Raw genomic sequence first — 16364 nt, forward strand, 5'->3', positions numbered from 1 at the left:
TCCCTCGTCACTCAGAGAAGCAGTAGACGGATGTGACGTCATTCCAAAAAACAAGACATCCGTCTGCCCCAACTATAGGATTTTTAGAAAAACACTCCTAATGCAGTTTCTTTTTTTTTGTGATGAAAACCACCCGTTTTCAACAGGCCATAGCCCCAAAATGGCGGATTGCGGTTGGAATGTTATCGTTCCAGTGGATACACGGATCCCTCCGCCAACCCACGGGGACTTTTTTTAAAAATTGTTTGTGCACAACGTGGCTTCCACGGCGTTTCAACGATCGTCTATTTAAGGTCATTACTCTGGCAAGGGGATAAAAAAACAACGTTTAATATCAAGGCGGGTAATGTGTTAAAGTTTATCCCAATTTGAGAACGGTCTAGTAGAGCAGTATGATCGCATGCTTCAGTCATGGTACAGGGTTCAGCACAGTTGAGCCACAAATCAGTTTAGGACCTATATGGGCGGCAGTTAAACGTTTGCATATGGAGCAGGGTTCCAGTGTTGTGTGTTATCTTTTTAAATGTCTCTGCTATGAATGAAATCTGGAGCGTGCATAAAGTGAACCATATGCCGCTATGGAATCCCCTTGTGATCTCCCTCACTGCTGCTATCCCTCTTTCTGTCTCAATCTCTCTGTTGTTCTGCTGTCTCCCTTCCCTCCCTGCCTGCCTGGGGTGGGGTCACAGCGTGCATGGGACTGTTTGTTTGAGGTTGCCATGGAAACTGTCATATAGGCCAGGGGTGACGCGGACGTGTGTCTGCACTCTGCAGTGTGTACCGATAAGCATGTGTATGTGTGCTGGAGGGGTGGGTTGAGAGTGTGTGTGAGAATGAGTTCTGCTCCATGCAGAATGAGCTCATCCAGACACACACCCCGACATATTGAGTTTGCCTGTTTCCTTGGATTGTGTAATGGAGAGTCCCCAAAATACTCACCAGACCCGATCTCTCCCTGAAACCCCTCCTCTATAGTTCGGCCTGGCTGTCTGACCACAGGCTAGTCACAAGGTCCAGTGGCTGAGTAACAACAGAGTACAAGTGCATTCCTATCTGAGAATGAGAAAAATGTACTATTGCTAAATACATTTATTTTATGTACAGCATAAGCATGAAATAAGATTTATTTCAGTGGGTCAATCGGTCATTTTTGTTTGCTTAGAAAAGAGGAAGATGAGTTGATGGCCCTCATGGCCGGACATTGACCCATGTCCTGTTATTCTCTGCACATCAGGTGTGTTTGTTTCTGCATTCATACTATTGCATAACGGTTCCCACTCCCTTGTTATCACCAAAGTACCACTTGACTGACATTAAGCAGATTATGATATGGGATTGTGTGTGGTGGTTTTAAACACTTTTTTTTACTTTAAACACCCGGGTAGGATGAATGTACTGGTATTTTTCTTGTCTTTTAATAGTAGAAATACATCCCAAGAGTAAGGAAATACTTTCACCGCGGAAAACATTTGTGGTGCTTGATGCCTACTTTTCCTTGAGGGAAATGTAATGGTACATTTCACAAGGATTTCTGGAAGATGGATTTTGACTTAAAGCGTAAAAGGGCATATTTATTAAAGCCCTAATTATGGATGTGCCATGTGATTTTGGTTTTCCACAAAAAACACCCGTCTTTGTGAAACAGGGACGTTCAAACACACTGATGCCATGCATGCTACAGACAGTTGGGGAATGATATCTATGGTAGGAAAGTAGATGAGTGCATTTGAGTGGGTTTTTAATTCATGTTCATTCTTGCCCATATCTGGAGATCTATATCTGTCTGTCCTTGTCCCTTTTATGCCCATAAATGGAGATCTCTGTATCTGTCAGTCCTTGTCCCTTTCATTCCCATATATGGAGATCTCTGTATCTGTCAGTCCTTGTCCCTTTTATGCCCATATATGGAGATCCCTGATGTCATCCGTATATGCCCATATACAGGCATGCCCCCTTTTGTGCCCATATATAGAGCTGACTCATTTGTTTGCGCCTGATGTCATGACGACACATTGAGGTTAGACAACACACTCCATATTTGGGCGTAGCTGCATTAGGAACTCCTTATATGGTTATGGCTGATTCATGTTGACCCAAAAGCTTCAAATGTGATGTGCGTCTATGTTAAGATTTTTGATTCAGGTTTCCTAATGTGTTTTTTGAAGGGGCATGAAACCCTAGGGCCTATGGTTTGTCATCAACAAACCACAAAATTGGCCTAGGGCCTAGGCCAATTTTGTGGTTTGTTTTCCTATACAGGTTAAAGATGTCCTCATTTTACACGGTGATGTAAGGCTAAGCAACGCAGCTGTAGCTAGTAAAGTAAATAATGGGCGTGTTAGGTGTGCCAACTGCCAACGTGCAAGCATTGACAGAAGTCAGTAGCTGCAGCTACACTGCTTACATCACAGTGTACTATATCGGGTCAGTCAGCCATGTTTTTACCCTTCTGTATTTTTTTACCCTGTACACGATAACAAACAACAAGATCATCCGAGGCTTTCATGCCCTTTTGATGTTATTTCAGATAATCATGATTTCTGAAATTGACACACACACACACACACACACACACACACACACACACACACACACACACACAGAAAGAGAGAGATTTTCGACCACTACCACAAAGAAACTGTGTGGAAAAGTACAGGACAATAAAGCAGTGTTATCTTCTACTGCAGAGCTTAGATCAGCTGAGGTTTCAGATGCAGGCACATCTCCAGGGGTCTCTTTTATAAAAGGTTGTTACACACAGCTGTTGCGTTTACAAGCAAATTCAAGCCACGGGTTATGTTCATTTTCGGTTACACTGACTTTCTTTGTGGCATGTCGAAGCAAGCCATTACGATTTTCTACGGTTTTAGGTTAAGAATGCAATATATATTATATATATATACACATTATAAATTATTTTAAACTGTATTCTTTGAAGTTATCATAGAGGTGACGAAATCAAAGAGTAGTTTTATCATGCATTTCTTTCTGATCATCCCTTGAAAGGTCTGTAAAAAGTCTGTAAAAAGTGATGCACATATGAATAATGTAGATGGCTGGCTAAGAAGGCTTACAGTGGGAACTGGCAGCATGATTGTTATTTTGAATTCCCTAAATGGCTCCGAAACTCACATTGCCTGTCTAGCGCGCTCACAACTAGTACTGGTGTTCAATTGAGCAAGGCATTTGGGCATGCAACTTAACTTCACTCCTCTGCGATTAATCATGCCGACACAGGCAGGTCTGAGGCTGAAGATGATCAAGAATGACCCTTGACCCTTGTTCCTGTGTGTACATTGAATGAGCTAGCAGTCTCAAAACTTTTGATTTATTTATTTTTATAAAAGAAAATCAGTATCTTATATCTTGATAGCTCAGACAATTGAACAGAACCCCTTTTCAACAAAGAATCGATGTCAGTTGGAGATTTGAGAACATTTACAGCTTGCTTTAGATAACAACTCTCTCCCATGAAAGTGTGTGGTTATGGGAAGCCATGGAGCAGCTATGACCATGGGTATGTATGTCTAGCCTTCCTCAGTGTTTGGTGGTGAGTCCATACGGTAGCAGTTAAAGGCAATGGGACCGGCAAGGGATTGTTTTTGTTTTGCGTGGTTGAAGCAACAGGGGTTTGTTAAACCCTGACTCGATGGGTCTGTCATTAACGGCCGTAATTATAGTGTGATTAGAGTCTGGGAGTGTGTGTGGGTGGGTGCGTGAGTGTGGGTGTGCTGGGCTGTGTGTCTGCAGGGTTTGTTTGGTTTCTTTGTGTTACATTTCTTGTAGGACTTTCACCATTCTAAATGGCACTTGCTAACATTAGAATGATTTCATTAGCTAAGTGATGTGGAGGACTGCATCTCAATTACATTGGTGTAGATGTATGAATAACAGAGCACTGGCACACTTTGATCAAAGACAGTATGACCTTGAATTTAAAGCACATGGACATGATGTATCAATGATACAATATATTACACACAACACTACATACAGTATAAGCCAAATGCAATCAATATCCTTGCAATCAAACAATGTGTCATACCATATAAGAGAAAGTGTACTGTCTTGGTGGCCTTTAGGACATCAACAGATAATGTTTGTCTGTGTCAGTTTGATTATATCAGCTATGTGGGTGACATAACCAGGAAGCTGCATGTGTGTAGTGTAGATGGTAGATGGCCAGACCTGACATTTAAATAAGCCAAGATCTTGATAAGCCACGGTTGTTCCGGTTGTTAACATTCCACACTGAAGTTTGTAAAGGGTGAATGTAGTGTAACAGTTGTTAGTGGTCTTGTGTGTGCCTCGGCTGGGTAACACCACTGGTTGATGCTTTTTGTTTTGACACAAAATGTGATAAAGTATATGTGATTTGATCATTTGACATTTAAGGGAGACATACAAACGGGGACTCTGACAACGGGTACTGGGGTGGGGCAAGCATTTCCAACTTGCATCATTCCTGACTTGCATCGTTCTCGAGCAGGCCGGTGCCCGGTCTAGTTAATTAAATGAACCGTAGCGTTTTGATTCTGGGCATGTCGTAGTAGGGGAACATTAGGGCGAAAATTGGCGAACAGTAAGTGGAACTAGCCGAACTACATGCACACGACATGTCGCAACGCAACGTCTTATGAGCTTTTGATTGGCTATGTTCGGGAAAGAGATTTGGTGGAGAGGGAAAAAAGGAGGGTGTGGGCCAAGTATAGACTCCTTCCTGTTGATTTTGCTATTTTTATTTAGAAGAAAGCCCGGACTGGATCCGCGGATCCAGATCTTCAAATGGTAAAATCAGCAGGGAGTTGACATTTTTATAATAAAAAAAACTGGGTTTGGTGGTGTTCTATATTGTCTGAATCAGCTTTGTTCGTTTACGTGCTAAAAGAGTGACTTTGAGAGCTGTTTTACCGTACAATGTCAATGAGGGGCATATTTTGAATTATCAATTTTTTATCAATGGAGCAATATTTTTTTATTTCTTGTCCACCTTAGGAGTTACATCATGGCAAGGTAACTACACAACCCAAACCTCTACCAAAGTGGTCTTGCCCTTTTAAGTGGCTACTTTTGAGAATTAATACAGTGCTGCTAACTTTGGACTTTGAGGTATTGAAGCTTGGCTCTCACGAGTGTCAAAAAGTCAGCGGTTCACACTCTGAAGTACTAAAAAAAAGCTCAAATGTTCTGCTCCACACTCCTTTCCAGGTCTTCACCCACTCACAGTTCATTCTGGCATTTCTGGGATAAAACTTTCTCCGGACATTTTGTCATCTTAAATTCAGTCCCAGGCCAGCAGCATTCCTCCATATTCTAGTACCATCATTCTAGAACATCTATCCATTTTGAACTTAAATGCATAAGCTTTTTTGTCTGTTTGTGACTGAGGGGACAACGTAACCATGGAAATCAGTTGTAGAAGAAAAAAAACAAGATCAAGTGATAGTATTGTTTCTTTTTCGTTTTTGTCCTACTGGTTGTGTTGACCTGAGGTGTGTTTGGCATCCTGTTGCCAACAGTGAGGAAAGTGTGTGTGTGTGTGTGTGTGTGTGTGTGTGTGTGTGTGTGTGTGTGTGTGTGTGTGTGTGTGTGTGTGTGTGTGTGTGTGTGTGTGTGTGTGTGTGTGTGTGTGTGTGTGTGTGTGTGTGTGTGTGTGTGTGTGTGTGTGTGTGTGTGTGTGTGTGTGTGTGTGTGTGTGTGTGTGTGTGTGCGCGCGCGCGCGCGTATGGGTGTGTAGGATAGTTATGTATCTGTGCTTTTCTGCATGTGAAGAGATTTGATATGCATGCTACATAGGCAGAATGCTGTGATTGCTATCAGAGCTGTGGCAGTGTGCAGACTGCAGATATAATGCTTTGTGGAGATCAGACCCAGGGCGCAGTTACACAAAGAGACGCCATGCAAACAATGTACAGCAGCTGTTAGAGAAAAAAGTGAACCTCGGGACTTCATCAGGGGCATTGTTGATAATAATGCCACAGATCACACCTTAGCTTCCACTACAGCCACGGGGAATTTTTTGACAAGGTGTTTTGATGTAATCCATCGATTTGTCTTTCTTTCAGAAATGTTGAGGCACGTATGAAAATGGATAACGAAGGTATCCTTTCGTATTGTGATGACAATAGTTGCTCAAAGCTATAGGTTTAGGTTAGGGGTGTTAATGACAGTAAAAAAAAAAGTTATAATTACTGTGTTGCTGAAGTGTCGGCAAGAGGGGATATTATTGCGTGGCTCAAGTACTTAATCATATGCTGAAATCCTGCATCCTTCCTCCACAGCTGCATAGTCCTGCTTTTGCTATAAACCCCAAAATGCTTTAGTTACAGAATGGAGTTCGCCCTGTCTGAATCTGCATGGAGATGCATGTTGTTTAAATGCTACGTATTTCCTACCCGACGCTCTCCTCCTTGCACAGACATACTAGGGTGATGTCTTCATAAATGGGTCATCATGGAAGTATTGCTGCTAGTACTGTAAGTCAAATGTATAACAGTGCTTACACAGTCGTCGCTTTATCCACCACCATTGGTTTTCGTCATCATGTAACGCTAAATCCACGATGCTCCCATATACACTACACCAAACTGATGTTGGTGGATCCTCTAACTGTATACTTTGTCTTGTCCACTTACCATTTTCAAGACTGACTGACATCAAGACGTCATAATTCAGCCGTGCCAACTGAGAAGTTTGAATGGGTAACTTATTTGCGCAATTGTGGCGTTTTTAACACCCCTAGTTCATGTTGGTTGTGAATAGAAAGCTTGTAATCCTACAGGCTAACAGCTCCTATAGTAGCAAATGATGCATTTACCATTTGCATTATTTACCACTATAAAAGCTTGGAATCCTACAGCCTACAGCTCTTACAGTGTTGAGAGACACGATGACAGTCCATTCTGAAAATTACAAATGGAACTAGTCTGCAAACATGTTTTTCTTTTATTTCTTTTTGTATTTATGTTCTCAACACTCCATAATCTTTAACTTAACCCATTTAGACCTGGAACACCTACACGTTGTTATACCTTTCAATCCGGGAACATCTTTGTGTAACATTAGCTGTTGCTGTATATATAGCAACATATTTTTGTTTGAAATTTTCGAATTAAAATCAGTTTTTCAGAAAACTGGCCTCAGGTCTAAATGGGTTCAACCATATTAGGCAGTTATAACCCTGGAAACTGGGTCAATCATAGTTAACTGTTTCCATTGTTAAACTGGCTTTTATTGTCGTTTATAACTAACTAGCCATAAAATCTTTTGTCTCATTTTCCCGAATCCAAACGTGGTTATGCTTTTATGTAAGGAAGCACTGTGTAAACACCATTGAACATGACCTGCAGTAGTACATTTCACTCTAGTATCTTAGGGCAATAACTTCTCTTTGTTGTTGGTCATCTGAACTTGCCCCAGGGCTCATTTCATCCTTCTGAGCAGAGGACGGGGAAAGAGTAATGATGGCTCCTGAACAAACAGACCTTTTGGTGCCTCGCTCTCCTCAGCTTCAAGTGAACTCTGTTGTCTCTCTACCTGCAGCCTCAAGGCAGAGGCAGGCTACCCCGGTCATGCTTGAGCGCTATGTAATGACTGTGTGTGTGTGTCTGTGGATGTATAGCCTACGTTTGTGTGCTGATTTATGGGTGATGTGGCTGTCCGTGGCTCTGTGTGCGTGTGCGTGTGCATGCATGCATCTGCTTGTGTTTGTGTTCTTTCAGTTAATGAGTCCATTTGCTCAAACATTGACAGCTTTGTTCAGATCCCTGTAGGAAGTGAACCTAAGGGCATTCCCATTATGTTATTCATTAGCTCCTCTCTAAATACCTCTTTACCCCTCAAACATGGATTAATGGCTACTTATGATTCCACCCCTACAATCATAAAACGACCAAATAGACATGGGAGTGACAGAATTAGGTGTGTGCGCATCTCTGTGTTTGAACAGTAGGCGACATACTGCTCTGTAAGTTAACCTTTAAGGCCAATGGAGGTTAAATGTGTTACCATAGCCAATGTTCTGTATGTAATAGCATCCACTACCATGACATTCATTGTCATGGTAACTGACTGTTGACAAGACACCAAGGGCACCGCAAACCAGGCTGTAAAAATTAGTCACCCGATTCATTATCCTAAAGACTATTTTTGTCATTCATTATTTATTTTGTGGATTCAGTGGGTGGAATATTGTGTTCATGGTGGACTGAACTTGAACTTGGTACAGGCTTCCTGCTACAGAATCGTCTGTCTAACGGTTAGACAGACGATAGACAGACGATTCCGTAACACCAAAGCTGGCAATGGGATAGTCCAGTGGTTAGACTCTAACCACTGGACTATCCCTTTGCCAACTTTGGTGTCCTAATTCATTGTGAATTATAAGTAGGCCTACAGTACATAAGCAAGAGTACTGCAAATTCCTCCATGTTGTATCTTGTATGAGCTGAACTTAATATTTCTTAATGGTATTATTACATATTTTCTATTGTTACTACAATGTGTGAGGAACCAGAAGAAAATAATGTTACTCTTAAGTACTTGTACACAAGATGTAACAATAAAGAGATTTGACCCTTGAACGTATTTGGAAGGGAAGGCAAGTTTATTTGTAAAGCCCATTTCAACACCAAGGCAGTTCAAAATGCTTTAAGTTAAAACAGTGCAACTCAAGAATCAAAAACGTCAATGAAAACTAAAAGTGGCAGAAAACTGAATAGTTTTAGGTTTGGATTTAAAACAACTGATTGTGGTAGCAGACCTGCTGTTTTCTATGAGTTCGTTTCAGATATGTGGTGCATAAAAACTGAACGCTGCCTCTATGTTCAGTTTTATTTCTGGGGACATAAAGAGAGGTCAGGATGGTTCATGATGAATCACAAGTTCAAAAACGTGTTTTGGCCCTAAACCATTCAGACTGAAGCTGTTATCTTGTATCTGAGGTGGGAGAGGTTGAAAACAAAAAATTGTGGAACTTTTTTTTTATTATTCCAGTGGCGTGGCCTTAAAAACATTTAATCCAGAATGTTTTTTATTATCTTAGGCATTACCACATCTGTCATTCCCCTGTGACGTCTCTACCACCCGAGGAGGCCATTTTGTTGTTCTTGCTAAAGGGACACCGGTCCCAGTGATGAGGTCAAGTGTTTGCATTCCTGAACGGTTAGTATCGGCTAACATACTCCGTCCACTGCTGTTACAGCTTGGCATTTGATGGGAAATGCTGACTGAACGCTGATAGCAGGGTTTTACAGTAAATGGATACCAGAGTGTAGATGGTGAAGCAGGCCGCCCAGCTCTTCCTCTATAGTATGTTTTTGTTACTGACCGTATTATCGTACGGGTCAGTAAGAGGCTGACTTAAAACAGAGGGATGGGCTTGCAGCTTTGTGTGCAAAAGAGTCGTCATTCACCAGGCTTGAAATAGTTGCTTGGAGACCACAGATTACAAAACACGCATTCAGATGTTTCTGTTTAGTTTTTTAGACTGTCTTGAGTTGTGTCACAGGGGCACAGTGGAGGATGAGCAATCACAGCAGTTATTGTTAGGAAGAGCGTGATAAGTTATCATTAGGAGATAGACTTGCATAGTGTTTATCACTAAACGCCTGATATGGTTGCTTAGACACGATACTGTGAGGGCGACTGTAGCATGAATTGGGTTTGAAAGAGCGCTTACAGGGTCGTCGTAACAACGGATCATGTGAATTGAACCCCACAGGAAGGGCGAACATTCCGCGAAAATAGCAGATCTGCAAGCTCACAACGCAACGCATTGTGAGCTTGTTGATTGCCTATTTTCTGCAAAGATGTACTGGTCTAAAGTGAAAACAGGAGGTGGTCGAGTATAGAGACCTTGGGGATCCTGGTCAACTAAGTATAGGGTTTATGTAAAGTGATTTTCTTAACACATTCACTGCCAGACTTATTTCTGGCTGGGTGCACCCACTGCCAGCGTTTTTTCGATTTTTCAAACCTTTTCAAGTAGTCACTAGTCACAGAATATTTATCTCCAGTATGATCGATCCCCTGATGGTTGCTAATCACGGAGGGTTTCACTGTGTTTCCGTAAAAGAAAAAAATTTCATCGCGACCGTTCTCTTGTTATACGCCGTTGAAAATAGCATATCTCGCCAAAAATACATAGTAAAACACAGGGGCCGAGATACAGAATATTTCCCAAATACTTTAACCAGGAAGTGAATGGAGCAGTAAATCTTTGGATCACGTTATCTCCTGGTTCTGTGTGAATTTGTTTAAATGACGGAGATCTCCGTCAATGGCAGGAAATGTATTAAGAGGCACACTTATTCATTGTATCTGCAATGTAGATCGCTTTCAAAATGGATTTACACCTATGCAATCGTTAAATGAAACTGAGACAATAGGCACAACTTGAATTAACCCTATTATGGTTGTGTAGTATACAATCATAATACAGTTAGAGTAACTACTGTATTTAGAAGTCATCATAAACACAAACACTCACCACCGCTGTTAAGATTCTATAGTAGATTTGTAGCTTGTTCAGCAGTTTCAGCAGTGGGTATTGTGTCGGGGGGGCACTGGGTGCATTTTTTCCCCTGACTCAGGCCTGGCAGTGCCAGCTTGGGTTTGTGATGGAGGGGGACTAAAGTGCTGAGTGATATACTGACCTCTCAGTCTGAATTACCATGGGGAAAGATTCCCCTCTCTCTCTCTCCCTCTCTCTCTGTGCCACTCCTTACTGGGTATGTTCTCTGCACTGCAGAATGATGCAGATACGAATGCTGTCTGCAGAAATGAGAAAAGTACTGTATTGCAAAACTACAGAGAAGATTATAGCATGCAGAGATTATACTGAATTGCCTTGCAGCCTGAGTACACATTGAGACTGAGCTGTTAAATGGATGATGTGGAGTGGTTTAGGCTTCTGAGCTGTTCTTCCAGCTTCACCCAGCTGATGGCTGCTCAGATGGCTTTAATGAGCGGCAAGCGGGAGTAAAGCTGTTAGGGGTCCTGCTCAGGGACCCTTCGTCACATATGCTGGGCAAGCCGAGTGACTTGTGAGGTCGAGAAATGTGTTCAGATTCTGAGGATTTATACCCACTTACCCAGTGTGGTACAGTGGAGTTTTTCTTAATAAAATATAACCAGTTCTATTTTTTACAGTGATACAGCTTTGAAGGCATGAAAAACAAGCCATTCCAGGGAGGAGCACACTGTCTAACATTATATGTTACATAAGAGTACAGTGCATGTGATGGGTTAAGCCATGACATCTGGCAATATACACATTTACATGTGATGGCAATTTAGACAGACACATGGCCTCCTTGATGTAGCTGCATTTGGCTATTAATGTGATTACTAGTCCATCCTGTGCCATTAAGATAAGGTACCAACTGTATGTGCATGCACAAGTGTGTGTGGATGTGCACGCTCCCTCTCAGTAAAAAGGAATCCCATTAGTCTTATGTGATTAAATGCCATCGACTGTACAGCCGATATTACAGCAGTCATCATCATTTAAAATTGATAATGCTCGTCATCATGTAACGCCGCTATCAGCAACACACGCACGTGCGCGAGCGCACACACACACACCCATACAGTACTGTACTTCTCTCTATGTAAATCACCCACACACTCCTAAATCTGACACACTTGCGACTCAGACTACATGTAGATGGTTTTCATGAAGCACCATGTAGTCATCTGTTTCCTATTGTCACGTCTTTCCTCATCACATTTATTTGTTTGTGAATGGTAAAAATGTACATTCACTTAATAGTATTCAATTAGAATGTAATGCTATATTAGCCTCAAGGCTCCCAGATTGCACAAGTCTTGCACAAGAGCCTTTTTTCCTTTTTTTTGGGGGGGGGGGGCATTGCCTCATTGTTGTCCTGTTCCTTTGTTTCTTTCTATATTCTTATGACAATGTTTTGTAATGGCAAAACATTGGGGAGCTTGTACGGAAAACGATTTCACCCACTCTGTTACACCTGTAAGCTTGTGATGTAATGATAAACTTGAAGGTGAAGCTCCTTGCATGACATTGAACCTCCCAGCATTGACCTTAGCCTTTGGCTGCTGTAGGTTCACCTCTGAGGTGTTAACGATGTGTCAACAACTCAATCATGGAGCCCACTTCCTTTGAACAAGGTGTTATGTGTTACGTGCCACTGAAAAGCATGTGTCACATACCTACAGTACTAGTACTACACACTGGTCCTAAGGCAACATGCATCATACATGTAAAACTTGGTTACGTGACCAGAAGCTCGATTCTATTCTACCCACATATATTGTTTTGCTCACCCGCAACTTTATGGAGCGTGGATCATTCCCCACTGATCTCATCTCTCTGGTCATGTGTGTTTGCCCAGATGTGGCATTTTTGCTTGCTTTTTTATTTTTCTTCCGTATTGTGTCGGCAACGCTGGTCAACCTCCTTGTTCTTGGTTGTTTAGTTTTTTACCGCTCAAGTGGTAAACCATATTTCGGAGTTATTGGCTATTGAAGTGTTCAATGTGTCCGTGAGTGTTGAGACGAGACACAGCAAGAGTCAGGCTGCAGTGGACTGTCATTCTTGTGTTTGTGACCATCCTGTGTAGTGTATTGTATTTATTTGTTTGTTTTTTAACAAAACCAGCCGTGTAGTACTTCTAGTCGAACACTAGTGGACATAATACTCATATATAACTGCACACTGTCACATAAGCATTGTGCATGTGATACATAGACAGACAGACAGACAGACAGATTCTTGTCATTTAGGTAATCATCAGTATCCAATAACATTTACAATACTTTTTTTTCGGACATGAATGAACCTTCATGTTGCTCTTCCTGTACAGTGAAATGCGTGTAATTTCTCCAGAATCAGAATCAGGTTTATTGTCACATCACAGGTTTACAAGGTAAAAAAGTGGGTGAAATTCGTTTTTGTACATCGTTCCCATCGCAACGTTAATGGGCAGTACACCTTTAAGAAATCTCTCTCTGTCTCACTCTCTCATGTTGCTCACACCTATACAATTTGAACAACAAAACTGTGCAATCGGATATGTTGTAAAGAGATCCACATGTAAATATGCTTACAGGAAGACGCAGCATAAGATGAAAGACAAACAGCATCTTTCATGACCTGGATAGCAGGTTGTTGACAGCAAGCTGGCTGCCTGGACGTTGTTGTCTTGCTACACGAAGAAGAACCTGCTGATTGGAGCTCTGCCAGGCATGAGGAGATGTGACAATACTTCTTTTATTAGACTCTTGCTTCTGTAGTTTCGGTTGTTAAGTGCTCTGCCTTTTCACCAAACCCTGCTTATCAAGCTTTATTTTAGTTTCAACCTAAGATGGCCTGGATGGACGGCAGTAGCAGGGTTCTATCTATGGGATCTGTAGTCTGATAGCCCGGACAGACGGTGGGTGGAAATGCGAGTATGGGGCTAGTATTTAGTTACTTTTATCTTACTACTTTATTTTGGAGCTCTTCAATGTCTTTTATTCTTGCTACAACGTCGAGGAGATGACACCAAATAATGTTTACTCTGTCTTGTGTACCTGTATGGGAGATAAACTTTTTCTTTTTTTGCTTGAATTTTTAATGAATGTTGAACTAGGAGCAGATTGTGGACAGGGCTGTGGAGGATGTGAAATGGGACATCTAGAGGGAACCGCTGCTGCAGGTTGTGTTTCTGTTGTATACATGAGTACACTACTGCACGCCCCGCCCTTAAACACTGACCTTTAATACAGTCGCCTGGGGGTTGGGGCCTTGGGGTGGGGGGTTGAATGGGGGGTGTAATGAAAGAGGGGGAGGGGGGAGCAGAGAGGTGTGGAATGTGGGAGAGAGACAAAAAGAAAGTGAGCGGGATAAAAGAAGAGAGTTGAGAAAGGAGGGAGAAGAAAGGGTGGAAGGGAAGCACATGAAAGAGAGAGTGAGAGAGAGAGTAGGATAGGGAGGAGGAGGGGTGGTGGTGAGTGTGTGTGTGTGTGTGTGTGTGAGCCTGAGCTCTGATTGGTCTAGCTGTGTGTGTGTGTGTGTGTGTGTGTGTGTGTACTTACTGCCAGTGGGCGGGGCGGGGATTAAACCAATGTCACGTGGTCACTTTAGCTCCTTTTCCACACAAACACACACACACACACACACTCCCAGATTTGCTGAGAACACACACACTCACAGACACTCACAGCTGTTGATATCTCTCAGTCAGTGGTGATCGACCGGGGCAGCCAAGAAGCAGTGCACACACACAATCAGGGGAGAAGGACGTCTGTTTTCAGTCTGCTACAGAACCAAAGAGGATATACTACAAGAAATATATTTGTACCGAACTGAAGGGAGAAGTGGACCAACTGGTTTTCTTTATTGCCGTGTGGCTCTTTCATATTCGTCTTCCACCTTCTCTCGCTTCCCGGCTTTCTGTATGGGAGACTGACTGTGGTGGAATTTGAGTGCGGGACCCAGAGAGGGAAAGAGAGATAGACATGTGTTTTGACTCTGCTGCCTACTACTGCCTGCTCTGTCACTGACTAACGAGGACATACTACAAGGTTGGTTGGTCTCCAATTATTTGATTGCGTATGGGAATGGTTGTTAAGTTATTTGCGGCTGGTTATCTGATTATTTGGGTGGTTGGTTGGTTTGGCAGCTGGAAGGGCAGTGATCTTTTTCTCTCTCACATTTTCCCCCTTAGGATTTCATGTTTTCACTTGACATGCAAACCAACTTCCTTTTGAATGGGAGATCACTATTTTCCTGCTTTATTTATATACCTGATAACATCTGTGTGTCAGAGACAGAGATATGACCTTAAGATATGATCCCAATAACGTCTTGTATTGTAGGGGAATTCCATCTTTGTATGGGTGCCTGGGCACACGTAGACCTCTCATACACACACTTTCACATATTGCTTGCACACATAAACACATGCTGGTCCACACTGTTAAGCACTGGTTAAAAGGCTTGGCTCTACGTACTCGGTGTTGACCACAGAGGAAGTGGGATTTAGTTATTAGCCCTGTACTACAACAACAATAACAACAACAACAGTGGTTACTACAGCAGCACCAGGGAAAGGCTTTTTAAGGAATTTTGAATCTTATTGTTTTTATATTGTTGCTAAAGTACAAGGATTTCACTGCCTGCAATGGTGCCACAGCTGTGAAGTGCATGTGGCCAATAAAAAACAATAACCTTGAAAATGTTAAATAAACAAAAATATTAGAGGTTGGCTTCATATCCCCTCCCAAAACACAAATACGTGCAGTCGTACCAATTAGACAAAAACTGCTTTGTCATTTTAAATGATCATAATGAGAACAGCTTCGGTGTTGCAACCTGCCCAGAAAATCTAAATGGGTGAACTGACAGTGGACCAAGTCTACCCACCAGCTATTACACACTGACATGTATAAATAGAGGATAGTAAAAGTAACAAGTCATAGTAAATCCTCTGGTACAGTATATCTTGAAGCTACACTTTCAGCCTGCGCTCTCTAGTTTCACTGTAAGTTTCACTGCTTCACTCCTGTCTCTGGCTTGTTTAGACTGGGAACACGCCTCCTTGTGTGGGTGTGTGTGTGCGCTTGGGTGTGTGGATATAATTAGCCAATGTACAGAATCTTTCCTGGTATTGTTACTGTTAGGTCTGAAAGATGACCCAAAAGGCGCCCTGTCTATTTTTAGAAGTGGCAACTAGCAGAGGGACACAGGCAACCACGCTTTGAAGCTTCCCCAGGCATGATAGAGATACTATGAGCAGGAGAAATGGATGTGTGGGTGAGTGAGTGTTTGTGTTTGTGTGTCAGGTGTCATACAGTGTGAAAGACATGAGACAGAGAGAGCCAGACAGACGATCAGACAGAAAGAGAGAGTACATTTTTCATCAATGTAGTCTCCTCCTTATTGATATTGCACCGAAAGATGTACCATGTGTGCCCCATGGATTCTGTTACTGGTACTGCCTGCTTCATTCACGTTCTAAAAGTATCACACAAACATTAGCATCAGCTATTTAGGCCACGCGATACTGTCGTACGGCAAAGTATAGGTTTTACCTGGTTATCCTATACTAGTATGAGGCGGCCATAGCTGAATGGATAGAGAGGCGACCTGGGAAATGGAAGGTACCAGGTTCACGGCCCTCAGCTATGTGTCGAGGTGTCCATGAGCTCACATCTTACAGTGATAACTAAGTTATAACTCAAAAAGCAACATATTTAGTTGATTTAGTTAATCATGTTTGATTCCAGAAGACACGAAAGCATCAGTCACAGTGTTTGTGAGAAACAGCTTTGTTTGTTTTTTAGCTGTGTAACCACTAGCAAGCTAGGCTGACGCGACACCTTGTAAACAAAGAGTTGTTGTG

General features: G+C 42.2%; 1 protein-coding gene across 4 annotated transcripts in view; it reads left to right on the forward strand.

Moving 5' to 3' along the window:
• Positions 1–16364, forward strand: part of add3a (adducin 3 (gamma) a) — a 133381-nt gene that overhangs the window by 60584 nt on the left and 56433 nt on the right. For 2 of the 4 annotated variants that reach the window (XM_080453840.1, XM_080453843.1), the window contains exon 1: positions 14132–14544. The exons of the other annotated variants lie outside the window; for them this stretch is intronic. The gene's annotated coding sequence lies outside the window, so the exon portion shown is untranslated. Of the gene's footprint in view, positions 1–14131; positions 14545–16364 lie in introns of those variants that run through there. 4 annotated transcript variants of the gene reach the window in all.

This window comes from Gymnoscopelus braueri (genome assembly GCF_963280865.1).
Source record: "Gymnoscopelus braueri genome assembly, chromosome: 2".
Taxonomy (NCBI): Eukaryota; Metazoa; Chordata; class Actinopteri; order Myctophiformes; family Myctophidae; genus Gymnoscopelus; species Gymnoscopelus braueri.